General features: G+C 41.5%; 1 pseudogene; it reads right to left on the bottom strand.

Moving 5' to 3' along the window:
- Positions 1–1,772: 1,772 nt before the first annotated feature.
- LOC116881712 lies at positions 1,773–16,134 on the bottom strand (annotated as a pseudogene).
- Positions 16,135–16,981: the final 847 nt, after the last annotated feature.

The following is a 16,981-nucleotide window of genomic DNA, read 5'->3' as shown; positions in this document are numbered from 1 at the left end:
CCTCAAAGTTCATCCATGTTGTCAAATACCACAGGGTTCTCTTTTTGAGGGTTAGTAATATCTCATTGTATGCGTGTGTGTATATATGTGTGTGTATACATGCATGTGTGTGTACACATTTTTTCTATCCACTCATCCATCAGTGGACACCTTGGTTGTTTTCACATCTTGGCTATTTGAATAATGTTGCTGTGAACTTGAAAGGGCACATGGCATTATAAAAACCTGATTTCAGTTCTTTCGGAATATGTACACAGAAGAGGGTTAGCTAGATCATATGGTAGTTTTATTTCTAATTTTTTTTAGGAAACTCCTTATTGTTTTCCATAGCAGCTGTGCCTTTTGTCTTCTGACCTCTTGTGTACAAGGGTCCGGCTTTTCCACATCCTTGCCATCCCTTGCTGTCTTTTTTAAAATATTGAACAGCCACCCTAAAAATTGTGAGTGATAGCTCATTGTGGTTTTGACTTGCATTTCTCTGATGACTAGTGTCATGGAGCGTCTTTTCGGTACCTGGTTGCCATCTGTAGGTCATCTTTGGAGAAATGCCTATTCATGTCATTAGCCCATTTTTAAATCTAGTTGTTAGTTTTTTTGCTGTTGAGTTATAGGAGTCAGGATTGTTGTTTTTTTGTTTTTTTGGTTTTTTTTGAGAAAGGGAGAGTGAGTGGGGTGAAGGGGCAGGAGGAGAGGCAGAAAGAGAATCTTAAGCAGGCTCCATGCCTAGTGCAGAGCCTAGGGTGGGCCTTGATCTCCTGACCATGAGATCATGACCTGAGCCGAAATCAGGAGTTGGACACAAGCAACTGAGCCACCCAGGCACCCCAAGTTGTAGGAGTTTTTGATATGTTTTGGAAATTAGCTCCTTTTCAGATAATCTGATTTGCAAATATTTTCTCAGGTCCCATAGGTTGCTTTTTCACTCTGTGGTTTCCTTGGCTACATGGACGTTTTTGGACCTTTGTCTTATACCATACACCAAAGTCAATAATTCAAAATGGATTAAAGACTTAAACATAGGACCTTAAGTGATAAAACTCCTAGAAGAAAACAGGGGGAAAGAGGGGGACATTGTGACATCAGTCTTAGCAATGATTTCATGGTTGTGACACAAAAAGCACAGGCAACAAATGGAAAAACAAACGTAGGATGTTGTCAAGCCTTGGTTGTATTTTATTTTCTACCATTTCCAGTGTTTGTGCCAGTGCTCTATTTGTTATGCATTCAAGTTTCTCTTCCCAAATCATAGAGTTTTATCTTTACAGATGGGCCTGTTTGTTTAAAAGAAGCTGTGCCATTTTCTCTCTTCCCTCCCAAAATGGTATCCATCTTATTTTACCAAGAATATTATCTTCAAAGACCTTCTTGGCTCCGAGGCTCTGGTACATCTGTATTTTCACTGTGTCCTACAAAGCCCACATTCTCCACAGCCCAGCTCTCTCCTTTACCATGCTGTACTCAGCATATCTGCTCAGCTGTGCGGGCTGTCTTACTGGTTCTCAGCAACACCAGCAGGATCCTGCCTCAGCAGCCTGCGCTTGCTCTTTGCTTGACTGGAATGCTTTTCTGATGGCTCATGTGCTCTCCTTTCTCCCTCTCTCTCTTACACACTTGTTATTTGAGTCTGGTCTGATATCACCCCCTCAAAAAGGTCTTCTCTACTGCCTCAAATCAACACAACTTTTATTGCATCTTTAAGATATCACAAATAGGTCTGAAAAATCATCCAGCATCTTGCTATTTCTGTAGCTGGACAACTTAGACCTTATTCATTAGCTTGCAGAACTCTTCCTTCTTTCAGAAGCATAGATACCACCCCCAAATTTTCTGATATCCTTGCTTTTAAACTCAGTGGCTTGCTAAATCAAAGCAGCTAAGTGTGATACAAGTTCAGTGTCATTTCCTTCAAGATTTAAATCATCTTTCTGGGCTTGAGATACGAATGAGCAACACCTGGCCTCATCCAAACCCTGGGATGTGGTTTTCCACCAAGAATTTTCAGATTTCAGCAAGAGAATATTCTCCCAAATAACAATGTTGAGGGGGAAGCAAGCGTACACAGACCTCATCTTGTAACTGAAGTCCAGGGTAACACCAGTGAGCATGGTCTGTACGTGACTACAGATAGTGCAAATAGAAGCAAGTTCTTTTCTATTTCCCCACTATTTGTTAACTCAGAGCCTCTTCTTTTTCTTTCCAAGAAGACTGAGTTCCACACTGATGTGATCGAAGTCCCTCTGCAGGGTTCCTCTGGGGCCCTTCACAGCGATGTCGACATTTCCTGGAATGTCCACGGTCTAATTGCCGAGATGGTCTTCCTTCTTGCAGTAGATGAGCAAAAGTCAGAAAGGCGTTCTTTACCAGCATATATAAAATATCCCTTAACCCACCCTACCCCCCTCTCATCACCTTTGCCCTCCTTTACTTTTTTTTAAAGTTTTAATTCCGTTATTCAATACCTGTCCTGGGATCACGTATTAATTTGCACATATCGACACGTAGGTTTTTACACCAAAGGACAAAATCCTGAACTGCTAGCATATGAGGGCTCTAGGTTAGTGGCCCACGGCATATCAACTGAATTCCCAGAGCTGGTGTATATTAGCTGCCCAGTAATACTATTAAATGAATGAATGTCCCCTACTTATCTCATTCCTTTCTTCTCATTTGGATCCCACTTCATTATATAGACTTCTAGAAAATACCTGTAATCAAAGATCCTTTCTCTTAAGTCAGTGCAAATGTTAGAAAAATGTGGTTTGCTGAAAGGCTAAGGAGGGGTGTGGGAATTAACTCACTCAACTGTACTCACTTGTCAAAGCATTTATTGGCTTTTACCACTCACTTAGCAGTAAGTACCCTCCTACTACATTTTGAGAGCACTAAAAAGTAATAGCCAGGGGGCTGCCTGGGTGGCTCAGTGGGTTAAGCCTCTGCCTTCTGCTCAGGTCATGATCTCAGGGTCCTCAGATCAAGTCCCTCATCAGGCTCTCTGCTAGGCAGGGAGCCTGCTTCCTTCTCTCTCTCTCTCTCTCTCTCTCTCTCTACTTGTGATCTCTCTCTCTGTCAAATAAATAAAATCTTTAAAAAAAAAAAAAAAGTAATAGCCAGAAGAAGGAGGATACTTGTGGTCTGATAGATTGATGCTTGGACAATATGCAACTACAGCCATTTGCACAGGTTAATAAGAACCGCACAGGTTGGCATCTATATGTGTAAAACCCTGCATTGCTACACCTGTTTTATAAATAACAAAGATATATACATCATCGTCTGGTGCCCAAGTGTGCATTCTTTTCACTGAGACTCTTAGGAAACCTAAGTGTTTTGAACAGTGCTGGCTATAGCTACTCCCCTTTCTAGGGCTTCACTAATTCTATTACATTTTGCACTCACCTTTTCCTGCCGAGATATTATAGTAATAATAATACCTAAAGTTTTTGTGCACTTTCTACGTGCGAGGCATTGTGCCAAACCCTGTTCGTGCATTTCCTTATTTAATCCTCTCTACTCTATTAAGCAGGTAAAATTATATTATTCTCATCTTAGGACTGAGAAAACTGAGACTTTACAACAGCCATACAGTTACTCAGAATTTCAACCTTGGTCTCTCACATTTCTAAGCCTCTGCTCCTGACTGCTTTGTAGACCACCTCCTCTACTTCCTGGTACCATAGCCCTCGAAATTTTGCACTCTTGGATCATACAGAAATCATAGGTCAAGGTGTAGGATGACCCCGAACCCTCCAAAAGCATGCCCCTCATGTTCTATTTCTCAAGTGACAAAACCAGCTTCCAGATTAATAGGAAATGAACCATTAGCTGCAATAGAAATATATGAACTTAGCTGTCCTGGGGGCAGACTTCATCTAGGTTAATCCAGAAACATCTAGGTGCCTTGAAGAAAGGGTAGAATAGAACCCAGTCCCGCCAGACTAGAGGCCTAAGAGAAAGGAGGGGAGGTCAGAGCGAGGAACAGTGAAGGCCAGGAAGGAGCTCCTCATTGAATCAGAGAATGTTAAGAAAGTATATTTCACACCTTCCTATCACCTTGTACTTTCAGCTCTGGTGTGAAGGAAGGAAGTTGGTTCCGTCTCCAGACTAGATTTCATTTTATGACCTGAGGCATATTCATTCAGACAACTGGAGTATGACATCTTCCCTGCAGCTATTTTAAAGCTAATTAATGTATCAAGCACTTTCCAGTTTTCCCATTCTTATTCGTAACTACCCCAAACCTTCAATTTCTAAAATGATTTTGCTTTTGAAGTGACTTTCATTTCTTAGGATCTACTAGAGCTTTCCTCTTGATTTTTTTCACATTGGAAATTTTATGGGAACACCATGCTTCTATATTTATGCATTTAAATTGTCAAAAAGTATGTTGTCAGGATTACATGCTGAAGAAGTCCCTTACTCCAGCAGTTCTGCTCTGTGAATGGGGGTATTAACCCTTCACTGACTTGAAGGCTGCATCTTAACCTGGCAGGTTGGCTGGGGTACTAATTTTCTCTAGTTTTCCAGAAGATAACTGCAGAAACATGGGCTCATACAAGACGAAAATATTAAATAAAACTAGTGAAACACTTGTATGATGTACTTTAAACATTTTTACTTAAATACCCCATATCCCTATATAGCATTATATACACACGTCATAGTGAAATAAACCAAGGGTGTTTGGGGGAGGATCTTCATAAGTAACCTGTACCCAGGTTGACAAATCTTCCCTCACCTCACAGCTTTCTTGGTTGACCTGAAGAGCAAATACATATATAGTGCAGCTCTTCCCCTGCACTCGGAAATTCGATCTACGATTTTTATTGCCCATATAGGCCCAATGCTCTGCTAGGCGCTATTGAAGATGGGGCGCCTGGGTGGCTCAGTGGTTAAAGCCTCTGCCTTCGGCTCCGGTCATGATCTCAGAGTCCTGGGATCAAGTCCCGCATCGGGCTCTCTGCTCAGCAGGGAGCCTGCCTCCTCCTCCTCTCTCTCTCTGCCTGCCTCTCTGCCTACTTGTGATCTGTCAAATAAATTAAAAAAAAAAAATCTTCACAAAAAAAATGAAGATATATCTATCTATATATATAGATATATATATATATATTTTTTTTATGTAGGTTTTGAACCTTGCCCTCAATGATTTAAAAACCAGGCTTTCAATTTGTATGTACCCTCTGCATTGTTATTGAACTACTGAGCAGAGCATGAAGTCTCATCTCTATGAGTTTGCTGATTTTTTTTTTAAGACCTCAGGGATGGAGAGATCATAAGGAACAATAACACTTATAAAGTGTCTATTACGTGACAGGTCCTTGACATCTATTCAATTATTTGCAACATGCAAGTAAGGTTTGCATCATTCCTGCTTTCCAGAGCGGGGAAGTGGGTTCAGATAAGAAACTTGCTCAGGGAACCACAGCAGATCACTGAGTCAGAATTGCACTCTGCTCCGTCTTACTCTAAAATCCATCTTCTTTCCAGAACACTTGACATCTGGCCGTAATATACAAAATTAAATCAACTTGGGATAGCTGCTTAATGTGATCAATGTAGGCGGCCCAATAAAATAAATGAATGATCTAAAATAGGTATTTTGCTTTCACTAATTTGGCTTATTTAACTGTCTTACAGTTATAAGTTAAAGGGATAATTGTGAAGTCTCTAAATTACTTTAGGTTGTGTGGACATAAGCCTGATGCTGTTTTATTCTGACTCTAATTATATTTAATTTCATATTCCTAATAGCTCCTTGTCTAGTGGGTGTCCTAGAGGATAGGGCAAGGTATATTTTCAGCTTGTCTTTAGTCGTGGATTTTCAGAGGTCCTTAGAGCAGGACAGTGCGTCCCCCTTTAAAGACAGTCCATTCAGAAAAGTCAGGCTTACAGATACACTAGGAAATTAATTTGCTTACAAAACAACTTTTCTCTCTTAAAGGAATTCACTGCAAATTTTGTTTAATCAGCCAGGCCCTCTAGTGTATCTAAAATAGTATTTTAATATATGAATGTCAACAACACTTCTTTTTTTTTTTTAAGATTTTATTTATTTATTTGACAGATGGAGATCACAGAGAAACAGGCAGAGAGAGAGGAGGAAGCGGGCTCCCCGCCGAGCAGAGAGACCGATGCGGGGCTCGATCCCAGGAACCTGGGATCACGACCTGAGCCGAAGGCAGAGGCTTTAACCCACTGAGCCACCCAGGCGCCCCAACAACACTTCTTTTAAGAAATACTTTTGTTTTGTGGGTCATCGGGGTGGCTCAGTCCTTAAGCATCTGCCTTGGGTTCAGGTCATGATCTCAGCGGGAAGCCTGCTTCTCTCTCTCCCTCTGCCCCTGCTTGTGTTCCTTCTCTTGCTATCTCTTTCTGTCAAATAAATAAATAAAATCTTTTTAAAAAGAGAGAAATATTTCCGTTGTGTTAAGTGGGGCATATCCGCATCTAGAATTGATCAAATGTGTGTCCTTATGTAGAGCACAAGACACTTTTCTCATTTGATCTCATTCATTCTGGTAACAATTTTCAAAGCAAGGGGCAAGTGCAGAGATGAAGGGAACCAAGGGGTGTGAGTGTGTTTGCCCAAATTCATTCTAACGACCCACATTGCAAACCTTGTGAAACTTTGGGAGGAAATGTAATAATAGGTTGCCCCCACTCCTTCCCCATCTTCTGGAGAAGCATTTGACTGGGAATTAGGTAAAATTTATTCTATATATAACACATAGGAAGATGTTTAAACTGTAATTGTGTGCAATTTGAAGGAAATATTCTTCCAGCGGAATAAAGATTGACCTACTCAGGAATATGAAAAGGTACAGGGTTCACACTTTTGTGGTAGTATTTTATCATTTTGAAAACTTATTCTTAATAGACCGCCACATTACATTTCAGTAAAGTGGTTTCATTTTCTTTAACAACCATTAATAGCTATTAGAGGTAAAAAAAAAATAAGGCTTTATATAGATCATTAAAGTACACTTAAGTAATATGTAATTGACAATTAAATCAGCAGGGCAATGCATTATCATAAGTTTGATAGATCTGCCTTTTCTGAAGTACTGAGAAGAAAGGGTCCTTTGTGAGACGCCCCGCTACAGACTAATCTTGCACTTTAATTGATCACAAAGAACACATTGTCTTCATGTATGTGCTTGGTAATCATCTTCTTACAAGTTGCCTTTTGTGAGGATTTTGATGCCGTGTGTGGGAGTTTGGTTCATGCCAGAAACAGTGTTCTTGGTGAGATTTGGAATTAGCAATGGCCACCTTTAACCCTTTGTCCTTGTTGTTATCATAATATGAAAAAAGTGTTGGTGCTTTCTTTCCACTCTGCAAGCCCGCGGTCCCCCTTCTCATTCCTTCACCTCTCTGAAGACATACAAAAGTGTGGTCATGGGGCTGGGTCTCAGCACTCCCAGAATGCCAGTCACACTGATGACACGGTTCCCTGTTCCTGGGCAGCCAATGGGCATTGACCTTATCTTGTCAAGCCATTGAGGAAGCATGCAGGCCATATTTGTTTGGGAAATTTGGACTCCCAGCACCTCCCCACCCCTCCCCCCACCAAGAAATTTATGGACTTACTGTCTAGAAATTCTGGTGTACACTGTTTCTACATTGAGATCAAAATATAAAAGCATAACTGCATCGGAGAGGAATTCAAACCATTGCTATGTTTTCCCCCAAATTTTAATTAATTCCCACTTTTCTTCATTCCCTTATACCTATAATAACAATGGAATTTGTTTAGTGTAAGCCTTAAAAATATAGAATATATTTTCTGTATTTCAAATTGTGAAAAAAATCAAAAGATTAATTTTCATCTAATTTGCTAGACTCTGAGATAGGTTAAGGTACCAATAGAGTTTTTTTCCCCCTAATATCTTATGAAGATATTTTATAATCTGGACATAGTAAAGTTTAATGTGAGTCTGATGAATCACATGAAGATTTATCTGCTGCGCTCCATCTTCCTACTATTATTATTCCTACTTCCTACCATCTTCCTACTATTATTTATGGGCTTTACGTGAGATACATGTATCACATTAAAAGTGAAAAAATGTGGTGGGTGATTTTTAAGGAGTTTTAAAAATATTGAGATTAGTTAGATATTAATACCCAATCAGTAGAAATTATTATTTTAATTTACCGAGGAAGGAGAAAGAAATCTCATATAATCAGACTGAGTTTCTTTATGCTGTAGTGTGGCTCCGTGCAAACGGCAGCTTCTGGGTGATTTTTTAAAAAAATTAAATTGAGTTCATGAATTCAAAAAGTTTAATCCACACCTAACATGACTGGGGCACAGCCATAAGGGGTGATTCAGCTGATCTCCCCAGGCCTCCCACACCGCAGCTTGGCCAGTCTGGCTGGAAGGAACGTGCGAGACAGGTTAGCAGCCAGAACCCCAGAGCTCACGCGTTCCTAGCGCCATATATAAAGGTACATAGGAGATGATTAAAGAAGGCACTGAACTCACAGAGGGCCCCCTGCTCTGCGGACTTCGGGCAATAGTAGCAAGGCACACCAAGGAGCAACTGATGAAAATGTCAAGAGAACACTGTGGAAGTGTATCAACTACTTATGTTATGGGAAGAAGCTTTCAGTCGCTGCTTTTCTGAACGTCAGCCATGGACGGACTTCTTGGCAGTGGTGCTCTTTAATTTTTGAATCCCGCCATCTCAATTTGGTTCTGCTCCTTGAAACATGTTTCATGGTAGTAATGAAAGAAATTAAGATTGGCAAGGCTATGGAGAGCCTTGACGGCGGAAACCAGCAGCAAGGTGGCTGGTAACTTTAAGGATTGGGTAGTCAGCAGTGAGAAGATTCTAACCCAGTTTCAGAGACTTTGTTTTCTGCATTCCTGGGGGTGCATTAAAGCCTCCCTAATTCAAAGCAGTCTCTGAAAATTGGAGAATTTCCCAAATGTAAACTGTATTTGTAAATACTGTACTAAACACACACATACTACTTAGCTGTATGAAGTAACTTAAATGAAAACAAATATGTCATTGGGGCACCTGGGTAGCTCAGTGGGTTAAGCGTCTACCTTTAGCTCAGGTCATGATCCCAGGGTCTTAGGTTCAAGCCCCGCATTGGGCTCCCTGCTTAGCAGGGACCCTGTTTCTCCTTTTCCCTTCCCCCTGATCATGCTCCCTCTCTCTCGCTCACTGTCTGACAAATAAATAAATGAATGAAATCTAAAAAAAAAAAGAAAGAAAGAAAACAAATATGTCACAACAGGACTATATTAAATGTGTTTTCTAAACTTTAAAATGTCAAGTTATATCGTTAAAAAATTCTTAATTTTAAAATCTTACCCCCCAAAATTACATCTATGGGGGGATTTCTGGTTACAGCATTGTTTTGATGTATGCCCCCTGACATAATTCAAAAGTAGAATATGTTAAGAGAATAGTCCTCCACAACCAATTATGGCTTGTGCCAAGAATAAAAAGATATTTTTATTTTAGAAAATCTGCTAATAAAATACATCACCTTAGCAGGTCAATAAGAAAAAAAATGATTTTAAAAGATACACAGTAATTTAATTTAAATAAAATTTTTTAGAAAAAATACACAATAAAATTAAACCCAAATCCTGGGGTGGGGTGCGGGTGCTCTTAGGAAACCAGGAACTTTAAAAACTTAATAAAAGGCAGGTATTTTAAGCCAATCATTGGATGAGAAATGAGCAAGCTTACAAATTATCATGGTTCATCAAATGATGTTCTGAAAGTTCTGGTCATAGGAATAACACATGGAAATGAAATACTGATATGGTACTTAGAAACAAAAATGAAAAATGTATTGTTTGCCCGTGGCATGAATATAAACATGAAAAACAAGGTGATTGGCTGAAAAATCTCTAAGAATTTAAGTACAGTGTAATAAAAAATGTTTTAAATCAACAACTTTACTAAAAGTCAGTAGTAACAGACAAAGAAACTACTCAAAGAAAACATTAAGTCCTCCCTGAGATGGAAATAAATGAAGATTTTAGTAAATTTAGGGTCAACCCATCTTTCCAGGTGGAAAGAGCAAATATTATAACGATGTTCAATTTTCCCAAATATATCTAAGTTTTCCCATCAAGTACCGATCAAAATCTCAGTAGGGATTTTTCAAATGGGCAAGGTTGTTCCAAACTTCAACTTGAAGTTCCCTTTGCACAGTTAGGTAAAAATTAGGGTACTTGCCATCCTGGGTGATATACCAAGTTCTCCTGTTTGAATCAGTAAGGTTCCAACATAAGGAATGACAGAGAAACTCAGTAGCACTGAATCTAATACATAAACACACTCATCGTACCTTAAAAACCACTGGGAGAAGAATGGATCACGTAATCAAGGATACTTGCAAAACTGCCTATTTGTGAAAGACAGAAAATTCAGGTTGAAGCTTACTCACCAAAATAATTCTAAATGAACCAAATAGTAAAAATAAAACTGAACAAAGCACAAAGGCAAAGATTAACCTACTTTTAGGATGAGCCAGACCTTTGATGTAAAAAATAAAATTATAGGGAAAATTAATAAAATATGTAACTATATAGAAATATTAAAATTTAGTACCAGAGAAAAAAAAATTTTAAGTAAAAGTAAATAATGATCTGGGGGAAAATTTATGAATTTACAAATCATTTTATAAAAATAATTAAAATACAGAAATATATGTAGAATGACCCAATTCAAAAATCTCCAGTTTATGATGAAGGCACATAAAGTGACCAGTCATCAAAGAAGACAAATGACAATAAATATTAGGGGAAAATATTTACCTTCAGTAGAAAGAAATGCAAGTGAAACCGTGAAGTAATACATTTCACTCATCACGTTCTGAAATTTAAAATTAAATAGTGGTGTCTTTGAGAGGATGTGGAGTCATGTACTTAGGTCCTGTGGGGGAGTGTCAGCTGTTGCAAATCTGCCAAGGAATTTGGTAATATATGTTAAGACTTAACACTGTTCCCTTCTATCAAAAGAAAATCAGAAACACTCACATTCACATTTAAGAGTTCTCATTTCAGTGTTACACGTGAAAATGAAAATTGGGAAGCACCATAAATATCTAACCTTGGGAAAGTAGCTAAATAAACCATGGGACATCATTAAAATGAGATGAAATCCTTGGAACACATTTTCAAAAATCATTACTTATGGGGGAAAAGCTGCTCATATTGGGAATAAAAAACCAGGATTAAAAATAATAAGATCCATGCAACCCCAATTTTATGTGGAAAGATGAAATCTATGCATTGAAAACAATTAGAAGGAAATGTGCCAAAAGTTACACAGTTCTTTTTTCTAGTCAGATTTAGGGGATGATAATTTTTCTTCTTTACACTTATATGTATCTCTGAGCAACATTGCTTTTGTAATCCTTAAAAATAATAAATGTTATTTTTGTAAGACTCACACTGTCTGTCCAAATTATCACAAAATCTGAGTTAATGGCATCTAAATTAAGAACACTTTAATGTTAAAGTTTTAATAGTATGATATTATATGCTCAGTGGGAATTCGGCATATTATATTGATAAGTTTCATTTGTAGCAAGATGCTAAGTATAGACTATACAAAGGAAATTATTTTCCAGAGATTTCAGGATAAGTTATTGTTACAAGTTTTGTTTTAGCCTGAAACAACCTGGAAGTGGGATTCAATATGGTGCTCCCCATCACATCAACCAACACGCTGTCCCATGTATGTCAGCATGGCTCAGGTATCATGGTGGATGGTTTGGGTTCCCTGTAGCTTTGTACAACCTTCATGGCTTTGCAGGTGTGCTGCCTACAAGCCTTCATATATAGAAATGGGAGCAAAATGCATTCAGGTCCTTATAGCATTTTTGGAGGGGTGTGTGTGTGTGTGTGTTTTCCTATGAAGTATTCCTTTTGAAGTTCAGAGCTTAGGCAGAGAAGGCATGAGTTTGGCGGGTATAAACTTTCAAATGCTTAAAACAGCAACTTTAATCTCAAGTGCTGATTGACACCAAGCAAAATGCAGCCTCTCTTTGTTCTCCAGCACACAGCGGAATGTGTGTGTGTGTGTGTGTGTGTATCTGTGGTGGATCTATATGCACGTGTGTGTGTGTGTGTGTGTGTGTTGGTTCATGTAAGGGAAAGCTTTGAAAGGTTCCCCCGAAGACACTAATGAATTTGGCACCCTTCAAGATGTGTCTCATAAGTAGTAATTCTAATGACAGGCCCATGACACATGCTCTAAGGGAATGTGACAACAGTCCCGGTTGGGAGGACGGCTGCTGCAGAGACCTGCTTTCAGCCCCCAAGCTCTGCCTGGGGAGAGCAGGCTGTATAGACCTCTGCTGACCAGGCTGAGAGCTTCAGATACGGCATCACACAGGCCTTTCAAGAACAACAAAATGATCCAAGGGTCAAGGTGACCATCAACAGCCCACATCAGATTCGATCATTACACAGAGACAAGGTTACCTGAAGGAGGAGTAGGAAGGTTTTGCTTTCCAGGTATTTTGTTTGCTGATTGTTTTTAGACGAGGTTCACGCGTTTTATCCTTGTCAATTTCCCTAATAGTAGAGGTGGCTACACGGGCACGGGAGCTTTGGTTGCGAGCAGTCCCCAAAGATTTATGAGAGTGTACCGTAGGGGAAAAAAAATGCTCTTCAACGATGGCTCAAGTCACATGGAACCTCCGTGGCCCTTGAACACGTGAGCATCTTAAAATAAAAGACAGGTAACGTCTGATCATTTAATTGGGCATGGACCATGTCATGCTTTCCCTTGCTTCTAGACTCATCTCTCCCGTTTCCATTTCATGCACCTCTATTACTTTCTACTTCCTTACACCCCTGTGCCATGCCTCTCTCCATTACGGTTCTTTGATCATTTGGTCCTCTGTTTATTTATTTTAGTATACAAGTATTTATTGAGTTTCTACTAGGTATGGCATCTTGGAAGGCATGAGAGCGATGGAAATTATCATCATGGCCTCTAGTCTCAGGAAGCAGACACCCTAATTGGGGCACAGAAGAGAAAACTAATTCGCTAGTCAATTGCTGCAATAAAGCTGCGTACAAATGATTACACAGTACAGTAGCTTACAACAATACATGTTTATTCTTACACTTACAGGTCTGCAGGTCAACGGTTGTCTGGCAGATCTACGCTGGATAGCAATCTTTCAGGCCGTGAGTCAGCTGTGTGTGACTCCAGGCTGTGGGTTGGGCTCAGATCTCCTTCATGAGTGTTTGTTCTGGGGCCCGGGTGGAAGGGCAGATTCTTTGGGTCATGCTTTTCTCATGGCAGGTTACAGAATGAAGACCCAAACTAAACCACACAAAAACATATAATATAATGCCCAACATTTCAATAGCTGAAACGAGACACATTGTTCTTGGTTAGATTGTTTTAAAGATTATTTATTTGAGAGAGAGCAAACATGAGCAGGGGGAAGGGCAAAGGGAGAAGGAGAGAATCCGCAAGCAGACTCCATGGCGATCACAGAGCCTGACGTGGGACTCAATCCCAGGACCTCGAGATCATGACCTGAGCCAAAACCAAGAATCGGACACTCAAACGACTGACCCACCACCCAGTCTCCCCTAAAGCAAGTCACATTGTTAAGCCCAGTGACCATGGAGTAGAGAAATATATTCCACCACTCTCATACATGACAAGGCAACATGGTACAGGGAAGGCATGAAGAATTGGCAAGATAATCGAATCTACCACAGTCGAGTCTGATAAGTGATACAAGAGCAGTGTATTCAAGGTTTCAGGGAAGTACAGAGGAATATCTTAGAGGAGGGGTATATCCATCTGGTTCAACCAGACAAGCAAAGCCAGTAGGATGGATAGACAGGTGATGAATGGGTAGATAGATAGATGGAAGATAGATAATGAATGGATAGGGAAAATAGATCAATAGTAGATAAATCATGGATGGATGGATGGAAAAATAGCAGATAGATATACAGACAGATAATGGATGGATAGATATACAGACAGATAATGGATGGATAGATTGATGATACATAAACGGTAGCTAGATGATTAGATAGATAGATGGATGCCTACCTAGTTGTGACAGGGGGTTTTGATTTTACACAGCATGGTGAAGCAGTCGCTGTAAGATTTTCCTGCACCTGCTGATGGAACTTGACATTCAAAGGCCAGATAGTCAAGAAGGGAAAATGGATGCAGAGTGGAGGACATCGAGGGCAGACTGGGACCCGTTGACACTGAATGCTTGTGTTCAAGGGTAGACTGAAATACATGTCAGCTCTTGTTGCCTCTGTCTTGGGGACCTTGATGACAGAGGTGAACACACACCTGGCCCAGCAGTCAGAGAAGCTCAAGGAGGATCTGAGGAAGGCAGAGCTTTTGCGGGCTCAGCAGCTGCTTCACACCAAGGAGGCAAGTCAGCACATCAGCAGCAAAGTGTGTAAGCTACAGAATGACTGTTGCTTCCCTCTGTTCTTCTCATCTCCTAAGAATCTTCCTGTGGCTCACCTGGCCAGAAACATTAAAAGAATAAGAAGTAGAAGAAGAAGGAGGGGAAGAGGAAGAGAACTGAAAATCTGGGAAGTGCAACTGAGCATAGGCTAGTCGACATATGACTCAGCCATCACAAGGGAAATTGAATCCAGCTCCTAGAAAGAGTAAATTAGAAAATGCTTTCAGGGAAGGTGATATTCGAACTGAATCCTTAAGTCCTTAAAGGCGAGCAGGCATTAATCAGGAAGGAGGAATGACCATTTAGGCAGGTGCGAAGCATGAGAAAGGTTAGGCTCAAGAATACCGCCAAAGCCCGGTGCCTGTGTGGCTCAGTGGGTTAAGCCCCTGCCTTCGGCTCAGGTCATGATCTCAGGGGTCCTGGGATCGAGTCCCGCATTGGGCTCTCTGCTCGTCAGGGAGCCTGCTTCCCTCTCTCTCTCACTCTGCCTGCCTCTCTGCCTACTTGTGATCTCTCTCTGTCAAATAAATAAAATGTTAAAAAAAAAAAAAAAAAAGAATACGGCCAAAGCCACTGGGAATATATCATAGTCAATGTTGGGTTTAACCTGCTGCTGCAGAGGAGCATGTACACCAGGGGTGTCATGGGGCACCTCAGGGAAAGAATTGGAAGAGACTTATTATAAACAAAATAGGGCTTGTGCACATGCTATGGAGGTTCAAGGGCATGGGAGTCAGTTCTCATTGCTGTTTTTGACAAGTATTAGTCTTGTGATGGACTGAATCATTCTCCACCCCCCCACCAAGTCCGTATACCGAAGTGCTAACCCCCAGGAGGTCAGAATGTGATTGTATTTGAGGAAAAGTCTTTTAAGTGGGTAATGAAGGTTAACAAGATCCTGCGGGTTAGATGCAGGAGAACTGGTGTCCTTATAAGAAGAGGAAGGGACACCCGGGGGTTGTGTGCCCAGAGGAAAGCCGTGTGAGAAGGTGCTGAGGAGAGAAGTGTCTGGAAGCTAAGGGGACAGCTGTCTGGAGAAACCAAACCTGCCAACACCTTGATCTTGGACTTCCAGCCTCCAGAATTGTGAGAAAGCAGATTTCTGTGGTTAAAACAACCACCCATCCCCTCCCCCCCCCAGCTTGTGATATTTTGTTACAGCAGCTCTCACAGACTCATACAGGTATGCTGGTAGCTTTTGTCTAGAAAGCAGGAAGGGGGGAGCAGAGCTGGAGTCGTCCCTGGTAACGAAGCAGTCGGAAGGGCAAATGGCGTTATTTCTGCGGTCACGGTGTCTTTGTCTTTCTCTTGTTCCATGTGGTCTCCAAGTCTGGTTATTTTTCTATTCTGGGAGAGTTGTTTGTGTTTCGTTGGGAACATCATGGCCTACCTGTCAGCTACCAGCTGCCGGAGCTGCTCCCGGCCTTCCCGTTGGCGGATGTGGAGAGCCGTCTTACTCACTGATGCAGAAATTACACGGAGTCTCCAACGCTTATTTTGTTGACTCCAGATGCCTTTGCTCGATGTACCAGAGTTGCAGCCTGGCCTCACGCTTCCTCGTCTCTCGCCTTCCCTCACGTTGCCCAACACTTGTGCTGTTCCATACAGACTCTCTTCACGGTCGCCCACATAAACTGTCCTCCTCAGACTGGTCTCCCCTGCTGGGGGTGTCCCCACACTTTCCTTGCACATCCCCCCCCCCCAGCGCAAGCGTACCCTTCAAGATCCTCTGCAAAGGACTCCGCTTACTCCAGCCCAGTCTCCCCATGTCTCCTTCCTTGCAACTCCTAGAGAACGTCACAGCGGCCGACCCCATCGTGTTCTTTGCTCCCCGCAGCTAAATTCTGTGTGTCTAATAGGATTGTCTGTTCCCAGGGGGCAGGGGCCATTTCTAGAACCTCTTTTGAATTCCACTGCAGGTACTAAGACTAAGGTAGTCTTTCAGATACAAAAAATGTAGTTGGTTTATTACATCATAGTTTTGTTTCCTTTTTAAAGTGGGACCATCTTATGACATCTTTGTGTTTCCTTTGCTGCCGGGAGGGTGTCCTTGACTTACTCCTGTATCCAGCCAGCCAGCCAGCAAGTATTTTTGAATGACTATTTTTGTGCCCAGCACTCGATGTTTAAGCCAAGTCCTGAAGGATACGCAGAAATAAACCCGGTGAGGGGGTGGGATCGCCGGAGAATTTTGCGCTTGTGGGCAACCTCAAAGCATAGCTCAGAGGCGAGGGAGACCCCATGGGTGAGGACCGGGAAGAGGGTCCCAGTGCAAAAGGCACAGTGCACCAGCCGAGAAGACCGGGAGGTGACGCTGGAGTGGGAGGTGGGGTTCGTGAGTCATGGTCTGTGACTTGGACTTCATCCTCAGGGCGGAGAAGGGGGGAGCCTCTGAAGGGTGCCGAGCAGGAGGCAACTGGGACATGTTGCGGTAGCAGACACAAAACCGCTGATGTGTGCAACGTGGTCCAGAGCCAGTGGGACTGGAGAGAGGGAGGCCCCTTAGAAACCGGTGGCCCAAATTCGGGTCGTGCAGACG

This window comes from Lontra canadensis, unplaced genomic scaffold (assembly GCF_010015895.1).
Source record: "Lontra canadensis isolate GAN:19392208 unplaced genomic scaffold, GSC_riverotter_1.0 scaffold76, whole genome shotgun sequence".
In the NCBI taxonomy this organism is placed as follows: Eukaryota; Metazoa; Chordata; class Mammalia; order Carnivora; family Mustelidae; genus Lontra; species Lontra canadensis.
Note: the sequence above shows the minus strand (reverse complement) of the source record. Positions and strands in the feature narration are given on the sequence as shown.